The sequence below is a fragment of the Cryptomeria japonica genome, chromosome 2 (assembly GCF_030272615.1).
Source record: "Cryptomeria japonica chromosome 2, Sugi_1.0, whole genome shotgun sequence".
In the NCBI taxonomy this organism is placed as follows: domain Eukaryota; kingdom Viridiplantae; phylum Streptophyta; class Pinopsida; order Cupressales; family Cupressaceae; genus Cryptomeria; species Cryptomeria japonica.
In genome coordinates this window covers 271315514-271330752 of record NC_081406.1, presented here as the reverse complement: position 1 = coordinate 271330752, position 15239 = coordinate 271315514, and positions in this window count along the sequence as shown.

Sequence of the window (15239 nt, the reverse complement as noted above, 5' to 3'; positions counted from 1 at the left end):
TGATGGTGATCTTCTTTCTAACATTTACTACACCTTCTGATGTTGAATATTGTTTCTACTAGGATATGTTGTTGTCATTGATGTCAATATATACTCATGTTGTTATGAGTTGTTTGGTGTTCTGGTGATTGCATTGATCTTATATGGATGGCTTGTCTATTTGGGATGCGATACTACTTAATTATTTATTGGTTTTAGTGATTGGAGAGATTTCTTGATCATATTATTTGATCCGGTTTATAGTTCAGTCTTTCTATGCAATGGTTGCTAGAGTTTGGTGTTTGATCCAGTGAGCTCTAGTATGATCATATCTTTCATTGCAGTTTTATGAAAATGTTTTTGATGTTCATGTGTATCCTCAGTTCATATGGTTTGTGATCTGGTGCTCTAAAAGTTATTGTTCTAGTATGAATTGTTGTTGTTATGTGTTCCCATGAGTTAGCATGTTGATTGATGAAGATTTGCATAAGTGGTGTTGGTGCAGCTATTCTAGATGGTTCTAATGTTCTTGTTGGTGTTTCATGATCATGTCCTAGTTGTCTTTATGGTCCACATTGATTCTTGTGCACGTTCTTGGCGATTTTGTCGATCCAGTGATATTCTTCATGTTATGTAATATTCTTGGTGGTGTAGCGTGTTACGGTTGATCTTGGCAATATTTTTGGTGGTGATGCATGTTTGGAGATTTGATTTAGGTCCATTTTATAACATGTATATCATTATATTGGTCTAGTGGTTCACATATGTATCGTGTGATGTAATTGAGAGTTGAGGGTTTGGTCGACCTTGTAGTCAAGATTGATGAATTGTATAGATAGGTGGTATAGTCATGTAATTTGAGTTTCAATGTTATGTCTACATTATCAAAGAGTGGTGTATGTGGTGCATAAGAAAATTTATCCTTCGATGTGGAATATTGAGTAGATATTGTTGCAGGACAAAAAAATGTGCTTAACTGGAACTGTCATCAGGCATAAAGAGATGTTATATTTGTAGTTCATGTAATCTGGATTGAAGTTTGAATCTTATTGTAAGGTAGTAAACCTTCCCTGAGGGTTTTAACCTTCTGGTTCATCTTATTTTGAGTAGTGATCTCTAGGAAATGTGATTGAATGCATGTGCATTCCCCATTGTAATATTTACACATACTACTGCAGAGTATCATCTTATTGTGGGTAGGTTCCCAGCGTGGTTTTTACCTTAACAGGGTTTTCCATGTCAAAATATTAGTGTTATGTGTTGGTTTTGTTGTGTTTATATTTATTCTTACTGCAGTTGTTTAGATCTGTGATTGTGCTTGAAATCTATAATCCAGTGAAAACCGATTCATCCCCCTTCTTTGTTTTCCTTCTTGGTTGTTGCTAACATCTGAATTTTCCAATGTTTTTATCATTTGCAAGGTGCAAATGTTAAGGACAACTCCATTATCAATCAATACTCACTTGATTTTGTGTTTATGTATGAATCCCTCAATATGGAGAGGGGTGTTATGCGGTTGTTGAAAGGATGCATCGTCATTCTCAGAAAAAAGTGAGACATGGTGATGATTTGAGACTTCTAACTATGGCTTTAAATTGATCTTTGTTTAGGTTGGATGGAATTGACACTTCTTGGAGAGCTTGGTCCAAGATGGTTTTATGTGAGGGTGATAGGCGCAAAAGCTCTAGTATGGAGATGAGTGCAGGCATCTTGTCCAATTGATCCACAAGGTTATATTATTTGGGCACATATTTCGCTCTTGATGGTGCTCCTTGTATGGTAATATTGCTACAACGAGTAACAACGTTTCATGCAGGATCTTTTCCTTTGATTGTAATGGGTGCAACTTGTTCATTGGCATCATAAAGTTTATTGATGGTATAGGTATATAGTGCACGTGTATAGTTCTTGTAGACATATAAAAATGACCATATTCCTAAATGAATATTTTATGTTCATTTCTCTATTTTATTAAATCCAATTTAATTAAATTATCCACATTCCTCTATTTAATTAAATAAATTACTCAATTTATTTAAATTAAATTCACTATACCCATTTAATGAATAAATCATTTTATTCAATTAAATCCCCCCTATCCACTTTTAATTAAATTCAAATTTAATTAAATAGTTATCCTAAATTGAATAAATCTAATTTATTTAATTTCTCCAAATTGCAACCAAATTGAATGAAATTCATTAAATTCAATTAAATCCTATTATCCCTCCATCCACTTGCATTTTCCTACATCTCCCACTTGCATTCTAAAACCTATTTCTAATCCCTTCTAGACTCTTCTAATCTCTTCTAATTAGCCTAACCCATCTCCTAAACTTTGTCACATCCCTAAGCAAGGGGAGGTCACTTCTCAAACCCTTAAAGTCTATGATAACCATTAAAGGCTTCAAGTCTTCAACCACTTAATTCCCCAAAGTCTTCATAACCATTAATGGTTAACTCAAACCCTCTTACATGGTTAAAAAATTTCTTTTAACTCAACCTTCTTCCAACCCAAGGGTCTCATCAAGCCTTTAATGCTTTGACCATGATCATTTGCACAAGAATTTATCCTTGGATTAACTCTTAATCCAATGGATAATCTTAACTTAGGCTTGACCCTTACCCTCTAGATAACCATAAGGTCTTCTCAGGCATTTAATGTCTCCAACCCCTTCTCTCAACCCAACCCTATGTTGAAACTTGTCACCATTTCATTGGTGCAAATTGCAAACATGGATCCCCAACTTTCAAACTCAACCCTTGATCAACTCTTTCAATCCTGACCATCCATTGCCCTGTTTTTGCTATAAATAGAGCTCTCATTCCTCCATTTTGAGACATCCTCCAAATTTGTAGTATCACACTTATGCTCAAATACATTCAAGCTTTTATATATCATTTTTATGCTCATCATTTTAGCCTCTCTTTAACTAGGAATTAGTCTAAATATGCATGTTTAGAATACTTTCTATTATCATTAGCTCAATCATAGACTAATATATCATGTTAGGATAGTATTTATACTAACCTTGTCATCTTATAATCTAGTTTATTGCATTTCTAGAATCATGCATAGCTTAGGATGCATTTCATTCTAGAATATATCAAAGCATCCCCCGTTCTTGCATTTGCCATCCCTAAACCATTTTGCTCAGTGATCTGAGAGCAAAAACATTGGTTTGAGGGACATTGTAAGATAGAGAACCATGGGACCAACCTTGGGAAGCTGAGTAATACTTCATTACTCCATAGCTTGCACCAAGAAGTCCTGTGTGTGTGTGTGGACAAGTTTTTTTGGAATATTTTCATATATTGAGTTCTAATGACCCACTTTTCCCACATACAGTTCTATGTGTTATCTTGGTTCTTACCTTGATGGGAGGGACCTCCTTTCTCATATGATGGGAGTTGATTTTTGAACATGGTATGATTTGTAGTAGAAGTTTTTGCATTGTGGCCATCGACTTCTATGTCACCTCGATCAACAAGGTCTTGAATGATATCTTTTAACCGATGGCAGTTGTTTGTTTTGTGTCCTTTTCCCTTGTGAAATTCACAATACTCATTATCTCTCCACCATGAAGGTTTAACTTGTGGTTCTTAGTTTGATGTTTTAGGCAACATGATGAGATTAGAATATATGAGTTGTCGTAATATCTTTTTAAGAGGTTCTCCCAAGGGTGTGTACATTCGATTGGGTTTGTAGGTAGGGTACCTATTTTTAGGTGCCTCTTGCTGCGTGTTGGGAGTTTGATTGCCTTGATTATTTTGGGGATTACCTTGGTTGGTATTGGGATTGTTATGATAATATGCTTGTCCTACAATTTTGACTATGGGCTGGGCGATTTTGATAGTTATTGCATCTACAACACCATCGTTAACAATTTTTTTGTTCTTGGCCCGGATTTTTTGTTTGTCATTGTTGTAGGCTAGTCGTGGACCATCCTTGTTGTCTTTTTATATTTTGACAAGTTCATTTTTGATAAGGGCTTTCTCGATTTTAAGCCTCTGGGCTATCACATCTTTGAAAGTGTTCGAACATTTGATGTCTAAGTATAATTCCATCACTTCACTTAAGTTGGAAATGAAAATTTCAATTAATTGTTCCTCTGGAATGGGGAAGGAACATCTAGTAGAAAGGTGTCTCCATCTTTATAAGAATGTGGAGAATAACTCTCCATTCTTTTGTTTTGTATTGCATAGATCAGGAATGGAGACATCACATTTTATGTTATCCGAATGATGAGTGATGAATTTTTGTACTACGTCCTCAAGTGTTCGTATTCCACTGGGCAAACGTGAAAACCATTGCATGGTCAATCCACCTAAACTTTGAGGGAAAAAGCGCATTAAATATGTTTCTTCATATGTCACCTCTAAGCATGCCGACTAAAATTATCACACATGGTCCCTTGGATCTCCTTTCCCTTTGTATTTGTCAAATTTTGGTGTTTCAAAATTGCGTGGAGAAGGAGGCATGATCATGTTCCTATAAAATGGATAGGGACAAAATTCACTTGTTGGGCGAGGTCTTGTATCTATTGTCTCAATATATCCATTTTTGTGGGAGGAGGTGGGACATTCCCTTTTGTTGATAGTTATCGTCATAGTTGTGGGTATTAATTGCCCTCTTGTCGTCTTGATTTCGTTCTTGCCTATGGCTATGTTGGGCTTGTTTTGGTGCCTCCCTAAGTTGTGATACATCAAATTCTGGTGGGAGTTTTTGTCCTTCTTGATCAAGTCTTAGGAAATGGATGTCAACATTTCCCCTAAGAATTTTCTCAAATAGTGTTAAATCTGGGATTACTAGCGACTTCCTCTATTTTTTTCTTGTGTAGGAGTATATGGGCCTTCTCTTTCGGAAAAGGGGTTAACATCCTCTTTCTCTTCCCATATTTTATTTTGAAGTTGTCTCTGACTTTGATACCTAGTCCTAGCCATGTTTGAAGTGCGTATTCGTGGAAGTGAGGTGGGTGAAATTGGGTGGTTGATGCCATTTTTAGTTCCAAGGTGATATGATGATGATGATGACGAGTTCGAAGTATTTTGTGGATGTTTGATCTCCTACACTAAAGGTTGGGTATCAACAAAGTACTTTTTAGAATTGCTTGTTTAGTGTTTCAACAATTGAGAGATGAGGTGTAGCAAGGTGCGTGCTTACAAATCACAAGCTACCTAGCTTTGAGAGGATGCACTCAAAAGCTAGTTTTAACCTATGTAGATTCTTAGTAATGTCTTTTTAGGATGATTTATCCTAGATGTAGAGACACACTAGAGAGTAATTTTGTTGGTATGATTAGCAATATCTTGAAAGAACTAAGGACAATACCTTTGTATGTTGAGAGGAATGGATTTTTGAATGATTGTGAACCTTGGAATTTCTACTAAGGGATAATGAATTTGAGAATTGACTTTGAAAATGAATTTTAAGTGAGAAGGATGGAAGAAAACGTGTAAGATGAGCTATGATTGTGAAGTTTTATTTTTTTTTTAAATACTTGACATGAATGACTAGCCTATAGAGAGTGACTCAAAAAGTGATTTATGGTTGAGGTAGATATGACAATGAGATTTTACCACTTTTATTGAGAGATTGGGACAACACGGACCTTTGTTGAAAGGCACATGTTTTTAAAGATTCCTCATCAAACTCATGTCCATTACAAAGTAGGTAATCGCGAAAACGGTGAAGGAATGTTCGATGTTTGAGAAAGAGTTTGTGGTTTATGTATAGAAACTTTCTCTTCTTTAAGATCTCTTTTTGGCTCAGTTTCTTTTTCTCAAGATGATGATATATGGATTTCTTAAATGCTTGAGGGATTTGAGGATATGACACATTTGTAAATCTTGTGATGTTTGCTTATTTAGATTGTTGTTGGGGTGTAACCTTGGTTTGAATGTTTGATAATCTCTTTGACAAGAAGACATGGCAAGCACACAAACACATATAAACACTTATTTTCTTTTGATAACTATTTATGAAATGTGTATGTTTAAGATCTTTTCAAATCCACTCAAGGATTTCAAATCCCCTTTTATTTTCACAGATTTTGAACAAGCAAAAGACAAATCAAATAGACTCTACTATTGTCAAAAGGTCATTCCTAATATCAATAGCCCACACTTGATACTCCGTCATCTCAAACCTGTCACACCATAAGGTGCGCCCATTTTTTTCCCTTTTTCCAAAATTTGAACCAAAGAGAATTGCACTGCAACTGGATCATTTTCTTAGGAGATATATGGTGAGTGTCTTGGGGCCGGATTCTTCTCCGCCCTTGCACTATGATATCACAAATGTGAGCTTATGGATTTTGACTGCATGTGCCTTTTTCTTATCAACGTTTTGAATCATACTATTTGATTCATCATCACAATAGTGAGCTCTTTCTTATCAACATTTTGAATCATACTATTTGATTCCGAATCAAATAGTATGATTCAAAATGTTGATAAGAAAAAAGGCACACACAGCCAAAATCCATAAGCTCACATACACCATACAATTATGGACTATGGAAACTTAATGTCTACAATTTTTAATGTTGCTTATTTTGAATTCTTTTGAAGCATTACTAATGGAATTTTATGTTGTAGATGCCAAAATAGAGGGTTTAGTACAACTTGGAACAAGAATAATGTTTGTATCTATGCCTATATCCTTCATATATGTACTTATTATTTAGATTTCCATTGGTTGTTTCTCTGCTCTAACATGCATGATTCATAATAGTTCATGTGGAATTCTAAGAGGGGAACTTATTCTTTTCCTCTTCAATTTAGGCTTACTTTAATGTCTTGTTTTCCACAAGAGCAATGACTGGCATACATGTAGCATAATTTTATATAAAAGTTAGCAAAAATTATGAGTCTTGATTGATTATGATTACACATCACAATTCTAGGCTTGATATGTAGTTTTTCCATCCCTTAGTTGAGTTCAAATTCATTGGCATAGTTTTTTACTTGGTTCATATTCATTGGTGTGGTTCTAACCCTCAAAATTTTATAATGTATTTATTGGCTTAAGCCAAACCCTTTCCAAATAGACTTTATTTGTTGTGCATTGAGTGCAGAGTGTTTAAACTTGCATCTTAGAGTATTGCATGAAAGGAAAAACGTTAATGCATTTGAAAGGTCTAGGACTCACAAAAAATCTTCTTATGATATCAACGCTTTAACATTGCAACTTCATTAGAATAATAAAATATAATTTTGTGTGGCTAGTTGGATTTTCTTCAAAATATTTGAAGTATAGTAATGATTCTAAAGGTTTGATTAAGGTAATAGGAGGGTAGCAAGTCACCTCATGCACCTAGCACAACCAGCCCTACAAGAATATATTGATCTATCATTTTTTTTAGATGCACACAATAAAAAAGTGTAAAGAAAAATATTTGGGAGCAATCCATAGAGAGACTGAATCCGTAGAGAAAATGTTCAATTGTAATTATGAAGAGTATTTCTTTTGATTCAAAAGATGAATGAGAGCAATGGATAATTTATTTAGTAGAATAAGAGTAGTTGTCTAATAGGAAGCTAGCCATGAACCATAGTGATGAATCATGAAGTGTCGTTTGTTATAGATTATTGATCATTGAACCTTAGAGCCTAGTACATTTGGTTTTAATTAATACTAGTATTTATTTTATAGATGTGTGCATAATATTTCAATTTTTATCATTATTCTAGAGGTACTTGTTGGCTAGATGTCTAGGACATTAATCAAGGCTACTTCGAAGCACTTGGTGGATGACACAAATAGTGAAGTTGAATCCAATGCTCTAGTTTTGGGCCTCCAAGTGGCCTCTTAATGTGGGATTTCTAGTTGTAGATTGAAGTGGATTTTGTGGAGATCTTCAATACAATCTGCATTCATGGTTTCCTCAATTGAAACTAGAGAACATTCATGTTTGGATTGATAAGTATTGGACTCTTTCGAAACCTTTTCTTTTGGCTATATCTTTCACAAAACAAACAAGGTTACAAATCCATACACAAACTATGGTTTTGATTTGAAGAACAACTTGATTATTGATGCTTCTTTAGACAAGTAGCAAGGTTTAGGTGCAAAATGGAATTGTGGTCCCTTTTTTACCCTAGTTCTCTCCAACAGTAAAATTTGAGTGATATCTATAAGATCATTGAATGATTGAAAAGATAATTATCTATCATTTGCATTCTCAAAATGTTAAGACATGCATACTTACACATTATTTTTTATTATATTTAGTGGTAAAGATTAGGTGACATATTATTTATGAAGAACATTGACTCATTCATACGTGTATGCTTGCTTTGTTTTTCAATCTATCTACCCTTAATCATTGATTAAAAGTCCCATCATAGAAAAGTATAAAATATATCTAGGAAGCTCATTTCATATTAGAAGTTAGCAATTATATATTTATGTTGTTGTGGGGCCTTAATTTTCACATAGCAACTTTTATATATAATTATTATTATTTTTATACTGTTTTTCAATTTTCTCATTCAAATGTGCTTTGACAATAAAAATATATTCTTTTCTAAATTAGAAAAAAGATGCCCCAAATCCTCAGTTTACCTTGCTATAAAAACATCTCTTGATTTATTTATTGGAGAGATTTTAATTAGAGAAAATTAAGTAATTTTAGTTAACTTAATTAATTAAGCTATGACGACCCCTTTTAGGGAATAATTAGTCTACTCTAAATTATTGGCGCATTAATGACAGAGTTGAATTAAATCAACTTAGTAAACCATTCTATTTAACCCAGAGTTAACCCTTAGTTAAGACAAAACTTATTTATTCCATTTTAAATATAGATTATTTAATGTATTAAAAGTCCAATCATAGAAAAGTATAAAATATATCTAGAAAGCTCATTTCATATTAGAAGTTAGCAATTATATATTTATGTTGTTGTGGGGCCTTAATTTTCACATAGCAACTTTTATATATAATTGTATATGGTGAAAATGGATAACAATAATAACAATATTGAAAGGCTAAATGAATTCAACCACCAAACCCTAGCCTAACAATGAACAAAGATCCACCATAACATATGAAGATTACCTAAGACAATGCAATTAACTCAAAATCACAAAGATTATACCAATCACATGTCCAATAGGGTTTTGATCTCCATTCTTCCTATCTCCATTGATCTTGCTTGATATATTTGCTCTCAGATTTTTATATGCACAAGAGCTCAACAAAGAACGGAATGTGGTTGCAAGTAGGATCGTAGTGTAGCCAAGTACTCCCAAAATCAGTCATTAGGGTTTGACAATGAAGAAAGCATCTCCTTAAATAGAAGACACAATATGAAATGGAGGGATAAGATTGAGAGGTGTAAAAAGAGAGGTCGGCTAGGATTAGAGGGTAGGTAAAGGAAATAATAAAATAATGAAAGAGGTAGGTAGTGTGTGAATTAAGAGATGAATGACATGTGTCATGTGTAGAAAAAGCTAATGAATTAATTAAATAAATAAAGATTTATTTAATTAATAGAAGAAATAGGATAATTAAATAAATAAAATATTTATTTAATTTAGGAAAGGGATAATTTAAATAAATAAATGTATTTATTTAAATGAGAAATAAGGCTAGAAGAAGATAAATGAATTAATTAAATAAATAAAGATTTATTTAATTAATAGAAGAATTAGGCTTAGATAATTAAATAAATAAAATATTTATTTAATTATACATGACAATTTTGGGTGTCTACATTTTGCCCCTCTTTGAGACAATGTGGCTTGTCGCGTTGTTTCAAAGAAGATAAGATGAACTGATACAGAGTTGCCCCAGAATGGGAATGATATGCCCCCTCGAGAGATTGGATGAAAATGTCTGAAAAGATTGCAGACAATCTCTCGATAAGAAAGACGGGATAGAATGGACTGATCGGATAAAGTGACAAAGTCACAGGATAAGGAAGACTGACTCGGGAAATGAAGGTGAAGGCTAGGGTAGGCTATAAGATAGACCACGGGCAAAAGACATCCTCATTGTCATCTACACCCTTACAAAATCACAGTGCAGAGCAAGAAAAGAGTAGCAGCAGTCAGCAGCGATGGCCTTCGTTCATAGATTCGACCGCGTTCGCCGATTTCAGAGGCCAGCAGATGCAGGAGAGCCGGTAAGTACCAGAAAACCTCCTCGTACTGTCACGCATTTCAAGTTTTGTCATTAATGCTCAATAGGTAGCAATAAATGCGCTAGGAATAGGGTAGTTAAAAAATGCAAAAACGCGCAACCGCGTCTGTGTCAGTGCCAGGCGCGTCTGTGTCCAACAGGCGCGTCTGTGTCGGGTCCAGGCGCGTCTATGCCTGGGACCGCATTTGTGAGTAATGCGAGCGCGTTTGCGAATTCCAGACGCGTTTGTGTTCCCTGGCCGCGTTTGTGCAAGATTTAGGCACGTATGTGTTCTTAAAGCGTGTCTATGTTGCAGAAGCACGTTTGTGCAGTCTAGAAGCGCGTTTATGAGTTTAAAGCACGTTTATGTGTCAAAATGCATGGTTTGAGTCATCTAGGTCAAATCAGCAGTTCTGTGATGAACATACGCTATCGATTGGATAAGCTGCTGAGAGGATACACTCAAGCAGGTCCTCTAGGAAGACTAGGATAGATCAAGGCACTTTGTGATGAACAGGGAGCACCAAGATAGGCAGCACTTTGTGATGAACAGGGAGTGCGAATGTGAGTAACACTTTGTGATGAACAGGGAATGTCACACACGTAGTACTTTGTGATGAACAGGGAGCACTACTAGGATAGATAGCAACACTTTGTGATGAACAGTGAGTGTCACTAGGATAGGTAAGCGTATGCATTTAGGTAGCAAGTAGCATTTTGTGATGAACAGTGAATGCCACGATAACTGACATGATTGAGTTGCTTGACTGCAGGAGTATCTGCCTATGCTGGAGTCACGGGAGAGATTCCTGTCGACTCAGAGATTGCGACCAGAGTTGTCGATTCAGGACAAGATTGCTATTGAGGAGATGGGCCTCAGACATGTGCTATATGTGCCCGAGTTTCGGGCAAACATGGGTTTGCTGACTGCACTGGCGGAGAGATGGCACTCCGAGACTTGCACGTTTCACTTGCCTATGGGGGAGATGACAGTGACGCTCGAGGATGTGTACAGGATACTGCATATACCGATCGATGGAGAGCTGATTCCATATGATCGAGATGGAGACAGGGAGGCGCTGAGACGGGTATTCCAGGATCCCGGTTTGGAGATGAGAGCAGGGCACGTGGCATGGGATACCATGACCGCGACAGGGTTAGCGCTGCCAGCTGTTATTGGAGGAGCCATCAGTGGTTTCTTGTGTCCAGACAGGGCTACACGAGGGTTGGCAGTGGGCTGGGGAGGAGCACTAGAGACACTGGTGACTGAGCACACCAGATATGCATGGGGGCCATGTGTCTTGGCGCATCTGTACTATGAGCTACATCAGTTTGTTTACCATGGATCAATGGGCTTGGGCTGCGGAGTGACACTGTTACAGGTGTGGGCTTATGAGCACCTTCTGATCACACGGCCTATCCACTTCAGAGGCAGAGGGCAGGGACGAAGTTTTGTACACCTGTATGATATGATTACATCACAGCCTCGGATTGGTCGACTGGAGCACTGGAGGCGTGTCATAGATGACATTGATATGGTTATCTGGAGGCCGTACCTGGGGTGCGAGGAGTGGGAGGACGATGTCGTGGAGCTGACCTATACGTTCAGGAGCAGGTATCTGATTGGGCGTACGCCCTACATTTTGGAGAGGCAGTTGGTTGACAGGGTTGGGAGACAGTTCGGCAGGATCCAGAGGATGCCACGAGGCTCGGGCATGTATGCCCGTACAGTCAGGGATCAGGCTTAGTTCGGACCACTGTTATCATATGATCAAGCCGTGACACAAATGACAGAGATGCTGCCACTACCTTGGGATATGTGGCCAGAGGCGGAGGATGCAGGGATGGATGCAGAGTATGCTGCGTATTGGGCAGAGCATCCATTTCCGAGGTTGACAGATCCGGGAGAGCTGTTGGAGGGAGAGGCTAGAGGGGATGATGATGATGATGGTGGAGGGGATGGAGGCAGGGGCCGACGGAGGTGGAGGGGAGTAGTGGGGGAGAGGCGAGTGGCACCTCGGAGGGAGGGAGGACAGGAGGGAGCAGCTCAGGTGGTGAGGGGTCAAGGTGGATTACCCCTACATGTACCAGCAGCACAGGGTCCTAGAGCACAGGGACCTAGACAGGTGTAGGGACAGGGACAGGTGCAGAGACAGGTGCAGGCTCCCAGGCAGGGTTAGAGATAGGTACCTATTCAGGCACCTAGACAGGTACAGGGGGAGGCACATGTGCAGGCACCTGCAGAGGAGGAGCCACAGGCAGAGGCTGAGGGTGGTGATCCTGAGGAGGATGAGCTGCTAGAGCTGAGAGAGATCTGCCAGGGCCAGGCAGACGAGATTGCAGATTTGGAGCGGGAGAGGGATCACCTCAGGATCAAGCTCAGGGACACAGAGCGAGAGAGAGACCAGGCCATCCAGCGATATACTGAGGCCGAGGCAGCTCTGAGGGCAGGGAGGCAGGCGGCAGAGGATATAGGGGCAGGCTACGCATATGTGCTGCGAGCCGGAGAGGAGATTGGCTATTGGAGAGACCTGTACTATGGTGCCGTGCCAGCGGATCAGCGGGCGAGGAGCTTCCATAGATCGTCGCGCACAGCGACGGCTATGGGAGGGAGTCGTAGGAGGCAGGCATCTAGTGGTGGGGTCATGGGTCCTCCACCACCACCAGACAGGTAGGGTGATCCCGGAGCAGGTCTATCTACAGCTCAGCGTCCGTCGAGGCCAGGCGGCTCTGAGGGAGGGAGTTCATCATAGCCATAGAGGGCTCCCCTTTGTATCAGTATATGTACCATTTTTGTATTGTAGACACCTGCGGGTGATTTTGTAGCCATATGATTTTTGACATCATTGTATCATGACACATTTTGATTATATATGAGAAATGATCCATTTTTGCGGTAGCTATATGCATGTGTACCTTATGTGATGAGATGTTCTGATGTGATACTTATGATATGGATGCTTATATGATGCAATGCAATATATTTTTGTTCTTTTATGTTGTATATGTGATGCATGATGCAAATGTGAATGTATGTAATGTAAATGAATATGATAATGCAAATGATTATTTACATAATGAAAATGTGAGATGTGCTAACATGTGTTGTATGCAGGATGTGATGCAATTGTGATATCTATATGTATGTATGAAATGCTTATATGTGGTGATGCAGGTGTGACTATATGAAATGCAAATGTTTTTGGTGTGTCATTATACTCAGTCATGTGATAGCGGGCTACGCGGACTCGAGAAGGACAATGGAAGTCAATCAAGAAAGGGGGATGAAAGACAGAAGATATGAATGTGAAAGAGCTTCTTGTGCGTTATCATCATTGAGCTTTATTATGGCAGAATAGGTTATGACAATCGAGGCATTTGTTCGGCCCAGAAAGTAATTGTACCCGTTTGCATGGAGATAAGACAGTCACAAACAAGGAATGCCCCAGTTCATACTAGACTCACAGTGTCCTCATATCCTTGGATAAGTCATAGCATTACTAAAAGACAATCCACAGACAGCAAATGCAAATAGGTGACGATACCCCATCCTCGCCTTTTCTAGTCAAAGACAACCTGGAGATATAATCTCTAGTCAGAGACATCCCGGAAAAGCTAAAAGACATGTCACCAAAAGATGAAATCAAAAGAAAACCAAGACTCGACACCAACATCCAATGTAGTCCTCAAGTTTAGTGTCTCTTGTCACTTGTATAAGTCTTATTCGATTGTGGTCAAAATGTTCACTTTCACAAAAAGGATAGATAGCACTGAACCATATGTTGTCTGAGTCTATTGAAAGATTTGATTTTGTTGAAGCCCATTGTTGCTGCTGTGTCTCATCTGAAACTGACTAAATCCATGAAACTAATACTTTATTGCGGAGAAGATGAAACTTTATTGCGGATCTGTGATGCAAATGTTTCTTTATTGCGGATTGTGCGCGGATAGACTTGAAGGAAGCTAGAAGAAACTGTACTCCTCGAAACATGTGATGTTCTCAGTTCCACACCCATCACTAGACGTAGGAATTGGCCGTAGTCACAGATAGGATCTGATTTATTGTGGATGGAAAGGGAGTGAAAAGGGAGGGTTATGGATGGCTAACCAATCTTAGGTAGATCAATAACAAGCCATGATGGGAATGGGTAAGTTTATTGTGGATGAATAGGTTGTGAGTGTGTGCGAAGTGAAAGGATGAAAGAGAATCCTGAAAGAGGGAGGAGCAATGTCTCTACGCATGGCGCTGGTGACCCAGTTTTCACCATGGTACTTGCCCAGGGCACCACCAAAGTGGTTTTCACCGTTGGACGAAAATATTTCTCTTTACTTTTTTCTATTTTTCAATTTTTTTGTGTCACAAGGCGCCTGTTTGCCAGGTTTTCACCAAGTAACGATTTTTTTTGTTTTATAATTTTTTTTGTATTTTTGAATTAGGATGTTCCGAAGAGCTTATGTGTAGAACCTGCGAAGGTGCATGCTGTTGATAGGATCCTCCAAAGGTTCACCTTCTGTAGTTGAGAGCTGATATGCCCCAGATCCATATACCGCTGTGATGATGTAAGGACCAAGCTAATTTGGTTCGAACTTGCCCTTCTTATCTCTATCTTGCTGATTCTTGGGGTTCTCTCTGAGGACTAAGTCACCTACTTCAAATGTGCGAGGCTTAACTTTGTGATTGTAGCTGCGACTCACTCTTTGTTGGTAAGCCTTGAGATGATTAAAAGCAGTGTGTCTTCGTTCCTCCAGCAGTTCTAGTTCTTGTAAGCGAGAGACCCTGTAATCTTCATCGTTGATTATGTTTCTCAAAGAGACCCGTAAAGAAGGTAACTCAACCTCAATAGGCAAGATGGCTTCAGCACCATAGACAAGTGAGTAGGGTGTAGCTCCTGTAGGTGTGCGGACACTTGTGCGGTAGGCCCAAAGTGCAGGATTGAGTTGGATATGCCAGTTACGGCCAGCGTCATCGACTGTCTTTTTGAGGATTTTAAGAATTGTTTTATTAGACGCCTCAGCTTGGCCATTACCTTGGGGGTAATATGGTGTGGAGAAACGGTGAGAGATATGGAAGCGGTCACAGAGTTCACGAACATCCTGATTTTTGAAGGGACACCCGTTATCAGTAATAATG